An 18,035-nucleotide genomic window follows, 5' to 3' on the forward strand; every position below is an offset into this window, starting at 1 on the left:
TATAGCCTTTCTCTTTATGACAGTCTAAGAAATACGACTCTTTCGGTTTTACTTACATGAACAAATAGAGTCTATCTGCAACAGAATTAGGCTATACATGCTTACAGAGAAACGAAGGAACAATGTGATAATATAATCAATTTTTTCTTTTTTTTTCTCACTTCATTGTCCATACGGAAATTTCATTGGGGTACATTGTTTTGTAAAACTTACATATAAATGAATAATAATGATAAAAAGCAAGCTACTTAACCTTTTACAGAGCTCTAACTTTAATCAGAATATGTATTGAAACCTATTCTAATGCATAAAATAATCAATCAGGGAATCCCATTATGAGCGCGTATCTTCATCTGTACATCAAACTCCTGTTAAAAGTTCCCATAGAGAAGAGCTCAACCGAATTCAGGAACCAATTTGTCCTCTATCTGATGGATTGTAGCCTTTCCCCTGAACGTGTCTAACAATAATACTGAGACCAGGGGGTGATCCTTATTGTTCGTGACATTTACTTTCATCAAAATTCTTTGAGAGCTGCTTTTGTGATGGATCGAGGTAAGGTTAAGGATTTGATTAGCTTGTTGCTCAGAATGTATGTCGTGGTTACAGACTTAATAATTTCTTCATTGAACTGCGTTTCAGTAGGGAAATAAAGAAACTGTGGCTTCGCAAACTTGCATGCAACATTTATCTGTGCAAACCTATTCCAAGGACAACTCTGTGAAAATGTGCAAAGATAGTGGATTCTTCAAACCGGATCACAGTTACCAAAGCTAATTACAGCTTTGCAACTATCTTGTTACACAGCTGAATGATGAATCTTACATGACTGATGAGTACTATGAAAGAAGAACAGCTCTACATTGGGTTGCTAAAAGATTACACCAGGGAATATGAATGATAAGGAACTCCTGAAAGCTAATCAGAAAGCCATTGTTACAGATAGACATCAGCAAAGTTACCTTCAGCAACCAGAGTTTTGTACAGCTGACTTATCTTTTTCCCAGATTCTGGACAACTCGGGGGCTTTTAGAGACAAAAAAGTTGAATTTGAAGGATTCAGTAAGCTTGTTTTGGAAATTGGGAACTACATTGGAACCTTACAAGGTGATGGTGGTAGTATAGAATTCTTAGTGTGAGGCTCTTCATTTTAGTTTTACTATAAATAAGTAGACTAGGTTAAGGGAATTATAAAGTGCCTTATATATATATAGTGAGAATTCTCAATGTGCCTGGAACAAAATATGCAAAGGTATTATGAACTGTATAATCACAAATTAACCAAGTATTATAAGCTTAAACTGTATTTTCATTATATATGTATTGCGCGCCTTGGCCAACTTCGTTCTGAATGCAGCATGATGAGAAACACAGTGGTAGACAGGCCAAATTCTTTTAACACAATGGAACACAGAAAGGCAGCTCCTGTTATCTGTTTTTGGATATGCAAAAGCAAGTTTAATAGGCCTGATATGTAAGGGTATGGATTCGTTCATGAGTAGCGAGGCTGGAGAAGTCTTGCAATCTCATATAAAGAGGCCAGATTTGGACAGAGAATGACTCCTTTTGCCACTTAAGATTCGCAGCTGCAAGCAGTGGCTTCGTTACCGGAATTGACATGGGTTAGGTTTGCTCGGTACAGGAGAGGAACCTACAGGGGCAATGAGCTAATGATCTCCTATTCCTGTTGACAGGTGGAACGTTATTGGCTAAGGTAATAATGAGTAATATTGTGATTGGACCCTCCAGTCTGATTGATGAAGTTGGGCGGGATATTGAAATGTTCAGAATAAAACAATTTTACAATTGCGAGATTAGCTCAGAGAGGGCAGTCAGCTACCCATGACTGCATTCGCTCCTGATGCATGCATTAGCAAATAAATTCCTTTTCATTCTTTAATTACATGCTGACTTCGTAGCCTATGTATTGATTGAGTGGGATCACTCAGTACAAGCCACCCAAGTGGGACAACTCAGAAAATTCCTCTTACACAAGACTATGGAGCAAATGCTGGAAAATAGGATTAGGATAAACGCTTGATGGCGGGCACAGAAGAAATGGGCTGAAGGGATTCCTTCTGTGCTGTAATCTTGCTGCGATTCACATCGGCAGGATCCTATGGTCCTGCTGATGACTCACCCCTGTCATAGATTTCCCGGCAGCAAGAGGTGCGTTCAATGGGAAACATCATTGACAACGGCGGGACTATAAGATCCTGTCACCAGCGAGTGGCACGTTGCCTCCCACCACCGCCAAACACACTGTGGAGAGGGAGGAAAATCCCACCCTATGGGCCTGATTTTACCAAAACTTTGCGCCCGTTTTCGGGCGTGAAATCGCGGTAAAGTTGGGGGTCGGGCCTAAACCACGATCTGCACCCGATTCCGTGCAGATCGCGGCTTTACTGACACCAAATTCGGGCGCGGGTCCAGCCTGTGCCTGAACTGGGCGACCCGATGATTTAAATGCATTAGCATGCATTTAAATCGACTTAATGAACCGCGCGCCCAACTCTACCACCAAATCCCACTTTACCGTCTTCTGGCCCGATCCAGATCTGTGCTTTTAACGACCTGGTAAATAAAAGTCTGAAGTCGGCACTGCAGCTTCCGAAGAGCGGGCTCAGAGCCTGCAACGACTCTCTGACCCAGGTCATCCTCAGGTGGGCAGGAGGGGGGGTGGGAGGGTAGGAGGAGGGGGTTGTGAGGGGTGGGACAAGGTGGGACCCAGATCATCCTCTGGTCGGTGGGGGGGGGGATCCGCTGCCAGTCTGCGGCCAATCGATGGGGAGGGAGGGGGCAGGGGGGTCCGCTGCCACTCTGCGGGCGATCCCTCCTCCCCACCGGAGGAACGAATCCCTCCTGCCGGAGTGGACGTGCGGCCATGCCATCCCACAAAACCTTCAGGATGAAGCGATTCCTCGCTAAGAAGATGAAGCAGAACCGGCCGATTCCACAGTGGATCCGCATGAAAACCAAGCTCGGCCTGTAAAGGGATACACCATCACTGATACACTACCAGCCACAGATTAATCTTCTCTGCAGGGGCAAGAGAATGGGAGAGATGGCTGTGGCTGGTAGTGTACCAGTGATGGTGTATCACTTTACAGGCCCAGCTTGGTCCTTCTCCAGTGTCTCCTCTTGGACTTGTACTGATCTTGTAGCTGGTTTTCATGCGGATCCACTGTGGAATCGGCCAGTTCTGCTTCATCTTCTTAGCGAGGAATCACTTCATCCTGAAGGTTTTGTGGGATGGCATGGCTGCACGTCCACTCCGGCAGAAGGGATTCGTTCCTCCGGTGGGGAGGAGGGATCGCCCGCAGAGTGGCGGCGGACCCTCCCCGACCAGAGGATGATCTGGGTCCCGCCCCCCCCTCCTCCCACCCCCCCTCCTCCCACCCCCCTCCTCCCACACTTCCCCTCCCCCCCCCCCCCGCCCCGACCAGAGGATGACTGTCAGAGAGCCGTTCTCTCCACTTTCTGCTTTTTTTTTCTTTCGTGCCCGGGCGCGCTCTGCCACATTTTTTTCGAACTGCGCAGTTCAGAGCTCCGATCGGTCCGCCAATGCTAAGCCCCGCCCACAGCGCGAATCGGACCAGAGCCGGCAAAAAGCGTATGGAAAGAGGATTCCAGGTTCGGATCTATTTGACGCCCAGATTCGGCACTTAAACTCAAAATGCTAAAATCAGGCCCTATGACTCCATGAATCTAATCAAAAACAGAAAAAAATCTGATCAAGTTCTTCAATGACCAAAATCTCTCTAGGTTATATGGTTCACCGTCTATCCACAAGAAAAGTCTTTGCTCATTTTTAAAAAATTGCTTTGTCTATTTAAAGCTTCCATGGAAGAATTTGCAAAACGTTCATTGAATTGGTCAGGGCCACAGTTCCCATACCAGCTATGAAATGCAGTATAGCCTTTCATGTTTATGACACAGTCTAAGAAACATCACTCTTCACTTTTAATTACATTGCTAAGTCCCAAGCCAGAAACTCCAAGGTGTGAAGCTAGCCTAGACCCTAAGTTTTACATTTGAATTTGGCATAGATCATAGAATCATAGAATCCTATAGTGCAGAAGGAGGCCATTCGGCCCATCGAGTCTGCACCGACCACAATCCCACCCAGGCCCTATCTCCTTAACCCCATGCATTTACCCTAGCTGATCCCCTGGCACCAATGGGCAATTTAGCATGGCCAATCCACCTAACCCAGACATCTTTGGACTGTGGGAGGAAACCGGAGCACTGGGAGGAAACGCACGCAGACACAGGGAGAATGTGCAAACTCCACCCAGGCAGTGACCCAAGCCGGGAATCGATCCCAGGTCCCTGGAATTGTAATCCAGAGGGGTGAGGTACCGGTGCTAACCACTGTGTGGCATGGGTGAGCATAAGGTGTTTCACTCCAGGTATGATTCAAGTGACTCACTAGGAAGCTTTTATCAAACAAAGTTTATTTAAGGACTCATTTAAAATATAACAAAAAAAAATTAGCATAACTTTTACCAGTTGCAAGATTTAAATGTAACACAGTATGAACCTTACAGCTAGCTATCTATGTTGTTCCAAGTCAAACACCATCCCACAGACACACACCCCTCTTCAGACTTGGCACAGAAACAAGTATGCTCACATGATGCTGGATTTTCAACTTTTTAACACCTGCTGTGAATTGGTCCTTTGAACGTTGGATCAATTCTCTGAGGCTGCCCAGTCCTGGAACTTCCAGCAAGCCTCTGGAAAGAGAGCGAGACGCTGCCTTCTTTCACCAGCTTCGAACAGCAACTGAGAAAATGAAACTAAAACTTGGACTTTCCACGGTTAAAACTGCCCCCAAGCATATCACCTGACCTGTCATTCATCCCCAATTCAAGTTCCACTCAACAATCCCCAAAGGACCATAAAACCCCAGAACACCAGAGTAAAACCAAAATTATATTTATTATTCTGCCTCAGCAGCAGACATCACGGTGCCGACAACTTCCAGGGCTTCCAGTTAGAAACATCCTGCAAAGGAACATGCACAGTATCATCATAATATGAAACAATCAAAATCTATCTAAAACAGGATTACATGTTTACAGAAAGATGAAGGGACTTAAGAGAATCAATTTATTCATTTTTTATCACTTCATTGTCCATACATAAATTCAATTAGGGTACATTGCTTGGTCTTTCACATAAATTACATATAAATGAATAATAACAATAAAAATAGAAAACTATCCTATCACAAAGGTCCAACTTTAATTAGAATATGTATTGAAACCTATTCAAATGCATAAAATAATCAGTCAGGGAGACCTTTCAAGAGCGCGTATCTTCATCTGTACATCAAACTCCTGTTAAAAGTTCTTATAGTGAAGGGCACAAATGAGTTAAGGAACCAATTTGTCCTGCATCTAATGGATTGTAGCCTTTTCCCTGAATGTACCTAATAATAATACTGAGACAAGGTGCAATTCTGATTGTCTATGACATTTGTTTTCGATTCTTTAAAAGCTGATTTTGTCACAAAAGATCTGAGCAAATGCCCTATCTGGTTAATTTAATCTCTGTGCCCTTACAGAGTCTGCTTTTCAAGACAACAATACCAAAGAAGACAAGCAAAAGGGTAACACTCTTATCTACAGACATTTAGAAACGTTCTGTGATGTGGAATCTATTCTAAAAGATTTTAATATTCTGAGATACAAAGAACAAAGAACAAAGAAAATTACAGCACAGGAACAGGCCCTTCGGCCCTCCAAGCCTGCATCAACCATGCTGCCTGACTTAACTAAAACCCCCTACCCTTCCGGGGACCATATCCCATATCTATTCCCATCTCATTCATGTACTTGTCAAGACGCCCCTTAAACGTCACTACCGTTTCCGCTTCCACTACCTCCCCCGGCAATGAGTTCCAGGCACCCACCACTCTCTGTGTAAAAACTCTGCCTCGTACATCTCTTTTAAAACTTGCCCCTTGCACCTTAAACCTGTGCCCCCTTGTAATTGACTCTTCCACCCTGGGAAAAAGCTTCTGACTATCTACTCTGTCCATGCCTCTCATAATCTTGTAGACTTCTATCAGGTCTCCCCTCAACCTCCGTCGCTCCAGTGAGAACAAACCAAGTTTCTCCAACCTCTCCTCATAAATATGTATACTCTAATCTTACTGCAGTATTCATATGTGTGTCTAAGAAACTAGTCCTAATTGGTAGAATTGATTTTATTGATCCCGTGTATTTACAAATGGGGAAACTGATTATTAAATTTCTACTTTAGCATTTCCAGTTCGGTAATAAACTGTACCCATTTTTTAAATAACTGTTATTTTAATATTGCATACCTTCAGCTTGATTAACAAACTGAACTGGAGTACATTGGACCATCTTTATATATGTAGGAAGAAAACCTCCTCACTATTTAAAATCTTCTCATGCTCATTTTCATTCTGCTGTGCTGTTGACATGGTGACAGACTCCATTCTCCTAGCCTTGGCATTGAAGCTGGTAATTGCATTTGTGTTAAAGTGTTATCGTCCTCTCTAAATGTACAAAATTTTCAGAAATAAATGTGGAATCTTACAAGATTGATGTTTTTTTTCAGATAAATTTATCAGATTGTGTTGGAAGAATTTTGATTTTGTTTGACCTTGTTTAATTTTGCAAGCAAAATATTAAACCATGACTTGTATTTTTTTCTTGTTTATTTCTTTGATAGGAAAATTTAGTTTTAAAACCTCATGGAAACACAGGAACAGGAGTACATCATTCAGCCCTCAAACTTGTCGATCATTCCATTCCATCCTGGCTGATCTATACCTCAAATCCCATTTACTTATGTTTTTCTATCTGTTTTCAAAATTTCAACCTGACCTTTTTGTGAAGCAGCTTTCCACTTCTACTTTTTTAATTCTTAACTCTGTGCTTTCCTCAATTTACTTGACCTTTCCCTAAGTTGCACAATTGAGTGTTCAGTTTTTCAGCAATGGTAGTAATTCTTCACAGTCGTTATTAAACACAAAAGGTATGAATATACCATCAGGACCATGAAGTCAGTCCCATCATACAAAGTTAACCCATTACTAACTTTCCTGGGAAGGGGTTTGTCTTGTACAGTGCAGGCCTAACCATCAATTGTGGCACCTTTTTAAATAGGGTTGTTTTATGCACCAGGTCAACTTGTATACCGTCATCTGCAGGGTAATAAATCATGGATTAGTACAACATATCCTGTTAAATTTGTTGTCCTAATATTTGAACAGAATTGAATTGAGGTTATGGAATGCAATGTGTATAGCTACTGGGATGTGGGCATCACGGACTAGGCCAGCATTTATTGCCCATCCCTAATTGCCCTTGAGAAGATGTGGTAGTGAGCTTGAACTGCTGCAGTCCCTGTGGTGTAGGTAAATACACAGTGCTGTTAGGAAGGGAGTTTGATGATTTTGACCCAGCAAGACCCAGAAGAAACGGTGATTTAGTTCCAAGTCGGGGTGGTGGGTGACTCCGAGGGGAACTTGCAGATTGTGGTGGTCCTGTGTCTGTTGCTGTTCTTCTAGGTGGTAGAGTTGCCACAATGCATCTTATAGATGGTACACACTGCTGCTATTGCGTTGGTGCTGGAAGGAATGAATATTGAAAGTGATGGATGGGGTGCCAATCAAATGGTCCTGAATTTATCCTGAATGGTCTCAAGCTTCTTGAATGATGTTGGAGCTGTGTTGATAAACACAAGTGTGGAGTATTCCATCACACTCCTGTCTTGTTCCTTGTGGATGGTGGACAGGCCTTTGATCGTCAGAAAGTGAGTTACTTACTGTAAGTTCCCAGCCTCTGAGCTCCTATTGTAGCTACAGTATTTATTTGGCTGGTCCAGTTCAGTACCAGGTCGATGGTAACCCGCAGGATGTTGGCAGTGGGGCAATTCAGTGTGGTAATGAAGATGGTTGCAGTGGTTTAAGGTCAATCAATCATCTCAGCTCCAGGACATGACAGTGGGAGTTCCTCAGGGTAGTGTCCTAGATCCAATCATCTTCAACTGCTTCATCAATTACTTTCCTTCCATCATAAGGATACTGATAGATACATAATGTTCAATGTCATTTGTGATGACTCAGATACTGAAGCAGTCCATGTCCAAATGCAGCAAGACCTGAACAACCAGGCTTGGGCTGATGAGTAGCAAGGAACATTCGATTACACAAATGCCAAACAATGACCAACTTCAAAAAGAGACAATCTAACCATTGCCTCTTGACATTCAATGGCATTGCTATCGCTGAAGCCCCCACTATCAAAATCCTGGGGAGTTACCATTGATCAGAATTTTTTTAAAATTCATTCGTGGTACTTGGGTGTCGCTGACTGGCCAGCATTTATTGATGCTCTGTTTGTGAACAGAATTCCCACTCACCTGAAGAAGGGGCTTGCAGCTCCGAAAGCTTGTGTGGCTTTTGCTACCAAATAAACCTGTTGGACTTTAACCTGGTGTTGTTAAACTTCTTACAGCATTTATTGCCCATCCCTAGTTGCCCTTGAGAAGGTGGTGGTGAGCTGCCTTGAATCGCTGCAGTCCATGTTCTGTGGGTTGACCCACAATGCCGTTGGAGAAGCAATTCCAGGATTTTGACCCAGCGACTGTGAAGGAACGGTGATATATTTCCAAGTCGGGATGGTGAGTGGCTTGGCAGGGAACTTGCAGGTGGTGGTGTTCCCATTTATCTGCTGCCCTGTTCTTCTAGATGGAAGTGGTTGTGGGCTTAGAAGGTGCTGTCTAAGGACCTTTGGTGAATTGCTGCAGTGCATCTTGTAGATAGTACACACTGCTACTGCACGTCGGTGGTGGAGGGATTGAATGTTTGTAGATGTGGTGCCAATCAAGCGGGCTGCTTTGTCATGGATGCTGTCAAGCTTCTTGTGGTATTGGAGCTGCACCCATCCAGACAAGTGGGGAGTATTCCATCACACTCCTGTCTTGTGCCTTGTAGATGGTGGATAGGCTTTGGGGATTCAGGAGGTGAGTTACTCACCACTGTATTCCTAGCCTCTGACCTGCTCTTGTAGCCACTGTGTTTATGTGGTAAGTCCAGTTGAGTTTCTGGTCAATGGTAACCCCAAGGATGTTGACAGTGAGGGATTCCGTGATGGTTACACCATTGAATGTCAAGGGGTGGTGGTTAGAGTGTCTCTTATTGGTAATGGTCATTGCCTGGCATTTGTGTGGCGCAATTGATACTTGCCACTTATCAGCCCAAGCCTGGATATTGTCCAGATTTTGTTGCATTTGAACATGGACTGCTTCAGTATCTGAGGAGTCGCTAATGGTGCTGAACATTGTGCAATCATCGGTGAACATCCCCACTTCTGACCTTATGATGGAAGGAAGGTTATTGATGAAGCAGCTGAAGATTGTTGAGCCTGGGACATTATCCTGAGGACTCCTGCAGAGATGCCCTGGAGCTGGGATGATTGACTCTCCACAACCACACCCATCTTCCTATGTATCAGGTATGACTCCAACCAGCGGAGAGTTTGCCCCCCTGATGCCCATTGATTCCAGTTTCGCTAGGGCTCCTTGATGCCACACTCGGTCGAATGCGGCCTTGATTTCAAGGGCTGTCACTCTCACCTCGCTTCTGGAATTCAGCTCTTTTGCCCATGTTTGAACCAAGGCTGTAATGAGGTCAGGAGCTGAGTAACCTTGGCGAAACCCAAACTGGGCGTCACTGAGCAGGTTATTAGAGTCAGAGGTTTACAGGATGGAAACAGGCCCTTCGGCCCAACTTGTCCATGCCGCCTTTTTTTTAACCCCTTATCTAGTCCATATCGCTCTATACCCATCTTACCCATGTAACTGTCCAAATGCTTTTAAAAAGACAAAATTATACCCGCCTCTACTACTACCTCTGGTAGTTTGTTCCAGACACTCACTGCCCTCTGGAAAAAATTGCCCCTCTGGACCCTTTTGTATCTCTCACCTTAAACCTAAGCCCTCTAGTTTTAGACTCCCCTATCTTTGGGAAAAGATATTGACTATCTAGCTGATCTATGCCCCTTATTATTTTATAGACCACTATAAGATCACCCCTCAGACTCCTATGCTCCAGGGACAAAAGTCCCAGTCTATCCAGCCTCTCTTTACAAATCAAATGGGCACATTGCTTCACTATCTGAGTCACAACTGGTGCTGAACATTGTGTGCATTAGTGAACATCCTTCTGACTTTACAGTGGGGAAGTCATTAAAGCAACTGAAAATGGTTGTGCCTAGGACACTACCCTGAGAAACACCTGCAGTGCAGTCCTGGGATGACGGACCTCCAACAACCACAACCATCTTCCTTTGTGTTGGGTATGACTCTAACCTTTGCAGAGATTCCTCCCTGATTCCCATTGACTCAGCTTTGCTTGGGCTTCTTGATGTCATACATGGGCAAATGATGCTTTGATGTTAAGGGTAGTCGCTGTACCTTGAGCGCACCTTGAGTGCAGCTCTTAAGTCAACGTTTAAACCAAAGGCACTTGGAAGGTCAGGAGCTGAATGATCCAAGTGGAACCCATCAGTGAATAGGTATTGTTAAGTGCTGCTTGTAGGTGACACCTTCCATTACTTTGCTGATGATCAAGATTAAACTGATGGCGGTGATTGATCGGGTTGGATTTGTTCAGCTTGTACATACTTGGACACTTTGTCACATTGCTGAATGAATGCCAGTACTGTTGCTGTACCGGAACAACTTGGCTTGGGGTGTGGTTAGTTCTGGAGCACAAATCTTCAGTGCTACTGCTTGGAATGTTGTCAGGGCCCCATACTCTTTGTAGTACCCAGTGCCTTCAGCTTTTTCTTGAAGGGAACTGAATTTGTTGGCGACTGGTGTCTGTGATGTTGGGGGCCTCAGGAGGAGGCCAAGATGGATCATCCATTTGGCACTTCTGACTGAAATTAAGGCAGTCTTTGCACTGATGTACTGGGCTCTTCCATCATTGAGGATTCGATATTTGTGTAGTTTCCTCCTTCAATTAGTTGTTTAATCGTCTACCACCATTTGCGACTGGATATGTCAGAACTGCAACGCTTAGATCTGATCCCTGGGTTGTGGGATCAGTTAGCACTGTCTAATGGATGCAACATCCTGGTTATAGTATAGTATAGATAGTATGTCCCATGACCATCACACCTGTACACTGTTCCCTCCAATTCAATCATCTACTTTGATACCAAGATACTTCTGGTTAGTAACTTCTTCAATGTCCACATCATGACTATTCACAGGAACAATATCATTCACTGGCATTTTTCCTAAAATCTATAACTAATTATTTCATTTTGTTTTATTCAGTTTAAGAGAATTGTGATTGTACCATTTTACAAATGTCTGCATGGAGTTCCTGTGGTTTACTTCATTATTTGTTATGAAACCCACAAGTACCATCATACCGGCAGACTTCAGGATCGTTACATCATTGTGCTCTGATCAACAATCATTTGTGTATCGGATAAAAAGCTAAGATGACAGTACACAGCCCTGATACAATTCAGGGGAAGGCAGTGGCTTGGTGGCATTGTCACTGGATTTGCAATCCAGAGACCCCAGGACAAAATCCAAGGACCCGGGTTCAAATCCCATCGTGGCAGATGGTGAAATAAAAATCTGAAATTATAAGTCTAATGATGACCATGAAACCATTGTCCCACTGTTTTAAAAACCCATCTGGTTCACGAATATCCTTTAGTGAAGGAAATCTGCCATCCTTCCTTGGTCAGGCCTACATGTAACTCCAGACCCACAGCAATGTGGTTGATTCTCAAATGCCCTCTGGAATGGAGGGCAGTTGGGGACAGCCAATGAATGCTGGCCTATCCAGTGATGCTCACATTCTGTAAAATGAATAAAGAGAAAAAAATCATTAACATAGGCTCAAAGTATATCCCAGAAATTAACACCCTTGGATACTGTTGTTAAGGAAATCACTAATCCAATGTAGGACAGTCAGATTGACATCAACCTTGCCATCCTGACCCAGTAGCCTTGCTCCTCCCAGCCCCACCTCCATTGTAACCTCAGTCCCACCCCTCCGCTCATGATGCAGTCTTGCTCCTCCAAAACACCAGCAGGGTCACTCCTCCAGCAGCTTTATTCTTCTCCAGACCCCAGAGTAGTCTCCCTCCCCAGGCCCGCGTAGCCCCAATTCTCCCCCCGCCCTTGGTAGCTTTCCCCCCAGAAACCCCTGCACCTCCCCCTACCCACCACTCCCCACCACCCAGTCAATGGCATCGCCTCGCTCCCCCATGACATTTTCTGAAGATGGAAGTTCTTCAATTTCAAAACCCTGTCATTTGGAGAGTTGTACGTGCAGTAAGTACTGTTGCTAAGGTCACAATGTTAGTACTTAGTAGTACTCTGTACTTCAAGTCTTTAAAAATTTAACTCTGTGTTCAAACTTTCAGATGTACTCATGGCTCAATCCATTAAAAATGAACTGGCAGGTTCCTTATGCACTTGACTAGGCAAATCATACTTGTGACTTTAAGTACTTCATGATTCTTTGTGGAAGTTTATTTCACACTGAACTTATTGCTGCAAATTTTAATTAATCCACAGGATGAATTATATCACCATTAAATGAAGAAAATAGTTTACGGTCTGAATTTTATGCTTCCCCCGCAGGTTTTGAGGGTGGGGAGGGGGAGGGGTGGGGAGGGGGAGGGGGGGTGAAGAGAAACGTGAAATCACTTGGCTGGGATTCCCTCTAGGATCCCGCCCGCCCTGGACCAGATGCAATTTTATGGTGGAGCTGGTCAGGCCTCGGACAAGAAGCTTGCCTTTGGCCCTATTAATGGCCTTAAGTGTTCACTTAGTGACCACTTAAGGATCTTTTCCCACCCAGCCTCAATTTTCAGGCTGGCAGGCATCCAATGATTGAGAATGGAAAATAGAGAAAGTTCCCATCTTCATGATTGGAAGCGCCCACCCCTCACAGATCTGAGATCTCCAAATCTCCCTGCCCCCACCAGGCCTATCCCCTGACACTGAAAATGCCTCTTTGGGACCCTACCCCCAGGGAATCAGATAGAACCTGCTACTCTCCCCGGGACCCTTGCCACTTACCTTGACACTGGCTCCCTGCACTTTGTTTCAGGCAACACACTGCAGCACCTCTTCTGACTGCTGCGGCACTATGCCTGGATGAGCTAGAGAGCGGTGGGCCAATCTGTTTGGTGGACAGCTCTCCAAGATGGGATTACCTTCCAAGTGAGGACGGAAGCCCTGCCTGCTGCCAATCAATGTTCATTAGAGCGTGAAATGGCAGTGAGCCTGTCAGAGTTGGTGGGGATTTTACTCTGGTCTGAGTCTTTGAGCTGTAGGAGTCAAACGTCCATCATCCTGAAAATTGAGATCTAAGAATTTAGTTCATCTGTTATATTTTATGTGGAGGACAATTGAGATTTGAAATCTATTAGTTTGTACAATTTCTTTATAGTTACTCACCAACTATTGGTGTTGTGACTGGCTCTGTTATCTTTTACTTACATAGGTAGCATGGTTCCCCCCAGTAGGTTTCTTTCCCCTAATCATCAAGAATGTACAACCAGATTCTTTGCACTGTCTTGAGTTTTACAAGTAAGTAAAAAGAGAGTAGCAAAAGTTAATATTTTTCCATAGAGGCTGAGATGAAAGAAATTATAATGAGGAACAAATAAACGTGGATATGGAATAAAGAAATGAATCTTCTCAGCAGAAGCTACAAAAAGCACCCCAAAAATACCAGGGAGCTTATTAGTAGAGGGAAAGTACTGCAGAAACTAATGGGACTATAAATTAATAAATCCTATGCACATAGAACATAGAAAGCCACAGCACAAACAGGCCCTTCGGCCCACAAGTTGCGCCGATCACATCCCCACCTCTAGGCCTATCTATAGCCCTCAATCCCATTAAATCCCATGTACTCATCCAGAAGTCTCTTAAAAGACCCCAACGAGTTTGCCTCCACCACCACCGACGTCAGCCGATTCCACTCACCCACCACCCTCTGAGTGAAAAACTTACCCCTGACATCTCCTCTGTATCTACCCCCCAGCACCTTAAACCTGTGTCCTCTCGTAGCAACCATTTCAGCCCTTGGAAATAGCCTCTGAGAGTCTACCCTATCCAGACCTCTCAACATCTTGTAAACCTCTATCAGGTCACCTCTCATCCTTCGTCTCTCCAGGGAGAAGAGACCAAGCTCCCTCAACCTATCCTCATAAGGCATGCCCCCCAATCCAGGCAACATCCTTGTAAATCTCCTCTGCACCCTTTCAATGGCTTCAACATCTTTCCTGTAATGAGGTGACCAGAACTGCGCGCAGTACTCCAAGTGGGGTCTAACCAGGGTCCTATAAAGCTGCAGCATTATCTCCCGACTCCTAAACTCAATCCCTTGATTAATGAAGGCCAGTACGCCGTACGCCTTCTTGACCGCATCCTCCACCTGCGAGGCCGATTTAAGAGTCCTATGGACCCGGACCCCAAGGTCCTTCTGATCCTCTACACTGCTAAGAATGGTACCCTTCATATTATACTGCTGCTTCATCCCATTGGATCTGCCAAAATGGATCACCACACACTTATCCGGGTTGAAGTCCATCTGCCACTTCTCCGCCCAGTCTTGCATTCTATCTATGTCTCGCTGCAACTTCTGACATCCCTCCAAACTATCCACAACACCACCTACCTTGGTGTCGTCAGCAAACTTACCAACCCATCCCTCCACTTCCTCATCCAGGTCATTTATGAAAATGACAAACAGCAAGGGTCCCAGAACAGATCCCTGGGGCACTCCACTGGTCACTGACCTCCATGCAGAGAAAGACCCCTCCACAGCCACTCTCTGCCTTCTGCAGGCAAGCCAGTTCTGGATCCACAAGGCAACAGCCCCTTGGATCCCATGCCCTCTCACTTTCTCAAGAAGTCTTGCATGGGGGACCTTATCGAATGCCTTGCTGAAGTCCATATAGACCACATCCACCGCTCTTCCTTCGTCAATGTTTGGTCACATTTTCAAAGAACTCAACCAGGCTCGTAAGGCACGACCTGCCCTTGACAAAGCTGTGCTGACTACTTTTGATCATACTAAACGTCTCTAGATGATCATAAATCCTGTCTCTCAGGATCCTCTCCATCAACTTACCAACCACTGAGGTTAGACTCACCGGTCGGTAATTTCCCGGGCTGTCCCTGTTCCCTTTCTTGAATATAGGGACCACATCTGCAATCCTCCAATCCTCCGGAACCTCTCCCGTCTCCATCGACGATGCAAAGATCATCGCCAAAGGCTCCGCAATCTCCTCCCTCGTCTCCCACAGTAACCTGGGGTACATCCCATCCGGCTATAGCCCAGATTTCTAAAAGAGGTGGTTGAAGAGATTGTGGATATGGTGGTTATAATTTAACAAAATTCTAAAGATTCTTGAATGGTATTCGCAGATATCTTCAACCTTATATTACAACAATCTGAGGTCCCTATCTGCTTCAAGAAGACAACCATCACCCCGGTACCTAAGAAAAACCAAGCAGCGTACCTTATCGGCCGGTGGCTTTGACATCCATCATTATGAAATGCTTCGAAAGGTTAGTCATGGCACGAATCAATTCCAACCTCCCAGACTACCTGGATCCACTACAGTTTGCCTACCGCCGCAACAGGTCCAGAGCAGACGCCATTTCCCTGGCCCTGCACTCAACCCTGGAACACCTGGATAACAAAGACTCCTATGTCAGACTCCTATTTATTGACTACAGCTAGCCTTCAACACCATTATTTCCACAAAATTCATCTCCAAATTCCGTGGCCTGGGCCTCGGCACCTCCCTCTGTGACTGGATCTTGAACTTCCCAACACACTGACCACAATCAGTAAGGATAGGCAACAACACCTCCACCACGATCATCCTCAACACCAGTGTCCACAAGGCTGTGTTCTCAACCACCATACTATACTCCTTATACACCTATAACCGTGTGGCCAAATTCCCCTCCAATTCGATTTTCAAGTTTGCTGACGATACCACCGTAGTGGGTTGGATCTCAAACAATGACGAGACAGAGTACAGGAATGAGATAGAGAATCTGGTGAACTGGTGCGGCAACAATAATCTCTCCCTCAATGTCAACAAAATGAAGGAGATTGTCATCAACTTCAGGAAGCGTAAAGGAGAACATACCCCTCTACTTTTTCAGAAGACTAAGGAAATTTGGCATGTCAGCTATGACTCTCACCAACCTTTACAGATGCACCATAGAAAGCATTTTTTCTGGTTGTATCACTGCTTAGTATGGCTCCTGCTCTGCCCAAGACCGCAAGGAACTACAAAAGGTCATGAGTGTAGCCCAATCCATCACGCAAGCTAGCCTCCCATCCATTGACTCTGTCTACACTTCCCACTGCCTCGGCAAAGCAGCCGGCATAATTAAGGACCTCCGCATCCTCTCATCCACCTTCTTCCGTCAGGAAAAAGATACAAAAGTCTGAGGTCATGTACCAACCGACTCAAGAACAGCTTCTTCCCTACTGCTGTCAGACTTTTGAATGGACTTGCCTTGCCTTAAGTTGATCTTTCTCTACACCCTAGCTATGACTGTAACACTACATTCTGCACTCTCTCGTTTCCTTCTCTATGAATGGTGCGCTCTGTATAGCGCTCAAGAAACAATACTTTCACTGTATGCTAATACTTGTGATAATAATAAATCAAATCAAATCGAATGGTGTCAGTGGATTAGAAGACAGTGAATCTAGAACTGCTACCGAAGAGAGGGAGAAAGACAACAAAACTAAAGGCCTGTTAGTCTGACATCAGTTATCAGGAAATGCTGAAATCTATTATTAAGTGTTGACAAGGCATTTTCTTAAAAAATCGCATGATTAGGAAGAGTAAACATTGTTTCACGAAACGGAAATTGTGTCTAACAAATTGATTGTTAAAGAAATAACAAATAGGATAGATAAAGGGAAACCAGGATTATATATGGATTTCCAAAAGGTATTTGACAGGATGCTGCATAAAATGTCATTATATAAGAGCTCCTGCGGGTATGGTTTGTTACTGGCACGCATAGTGAATTGGTTATTGGACAGTAAGGAGAGAGCAGCATTAAATAGAACATTTTCAAGTTGGGCACACTGCAAATGTGTGGAGTTTGCATGTCTACGTGAATTTCCACCTACAGTTCAAAGATGTGCGGGTTAGGTTGATTGGCTATGTTCAATTGCCCCTTAGTGTCAGATGGACTAGCAGAGTAAAAACATGGGGTTATTGGGATTGGTCCTGGAAACATAGAAACGAGAAGCAGGAAAAGGCCAATCACTGTGATCATGGCTGATCATCAAATTCAATATCCTGATCCCCTCTTCTCCCCATATCCCTTAAGCCCCAAAGGGCTAATTTCTGTGAGCCACCTTCTTAAACGTCAATAGTCATCTAGGTAAGAACACCCACAGTGCTGTTTAGAAGGGAGTTGCAGGTCTACGATCCAATGACAGCGAATGGTGAGATAGTTCCAAGTTAGGATGGTGTGTAGCATGGAAGGATACTTGCAGATGATATTCCCATGCGTCTCTGTAACTGGTGGTCATCCAAAGCTGGGTTACCCGTGTATTAATTTGCAGCATCTTCCACTTCCCTCCAATACCTGTGCTTGGTAACCTAGATTAGGTATTACTTGACCAGGAGCCAAAGTTTAAAATTCTCATTTTTGTTTTCAAATCCATCCAAGGCCTCACCATTCTCTAATCTCTACAAGCCTCGCAACTTCTAAGATATCTGCACTCATTTAATTCTGGCCTTGATTCCCTAGTTTTAATTGCTCCTACATTAGTGGCTGTCCTTTCAGTTGCCTAGACCACAAGCTCCAGCATACTTTCCCTACACCAATTCACCTCTTGACGTCACGTTCCTCCTTGAAGACAATCCTTAAAACCTATTTGACCAAACAATCTCTCAAGACCATCTCCTCATGCAGCTGTGTCATACTTTGTTTTATAATGTTCAAGTGAAGCA

Source organism: Mustelus asterias, chromosome 7 (assembly GCF_964213995.1).
Source record: "Mustelus asterias chromosome 7, sMusAst1.hap1.1, whole genome shotgun sequence".
NCBI classification, from domain to species: Eukaryota; Metazoa; Chordata; class Chondrichthyes; order Carcharhiniformes; family Triakidae; genus Mustelus; species Mustelus asterias.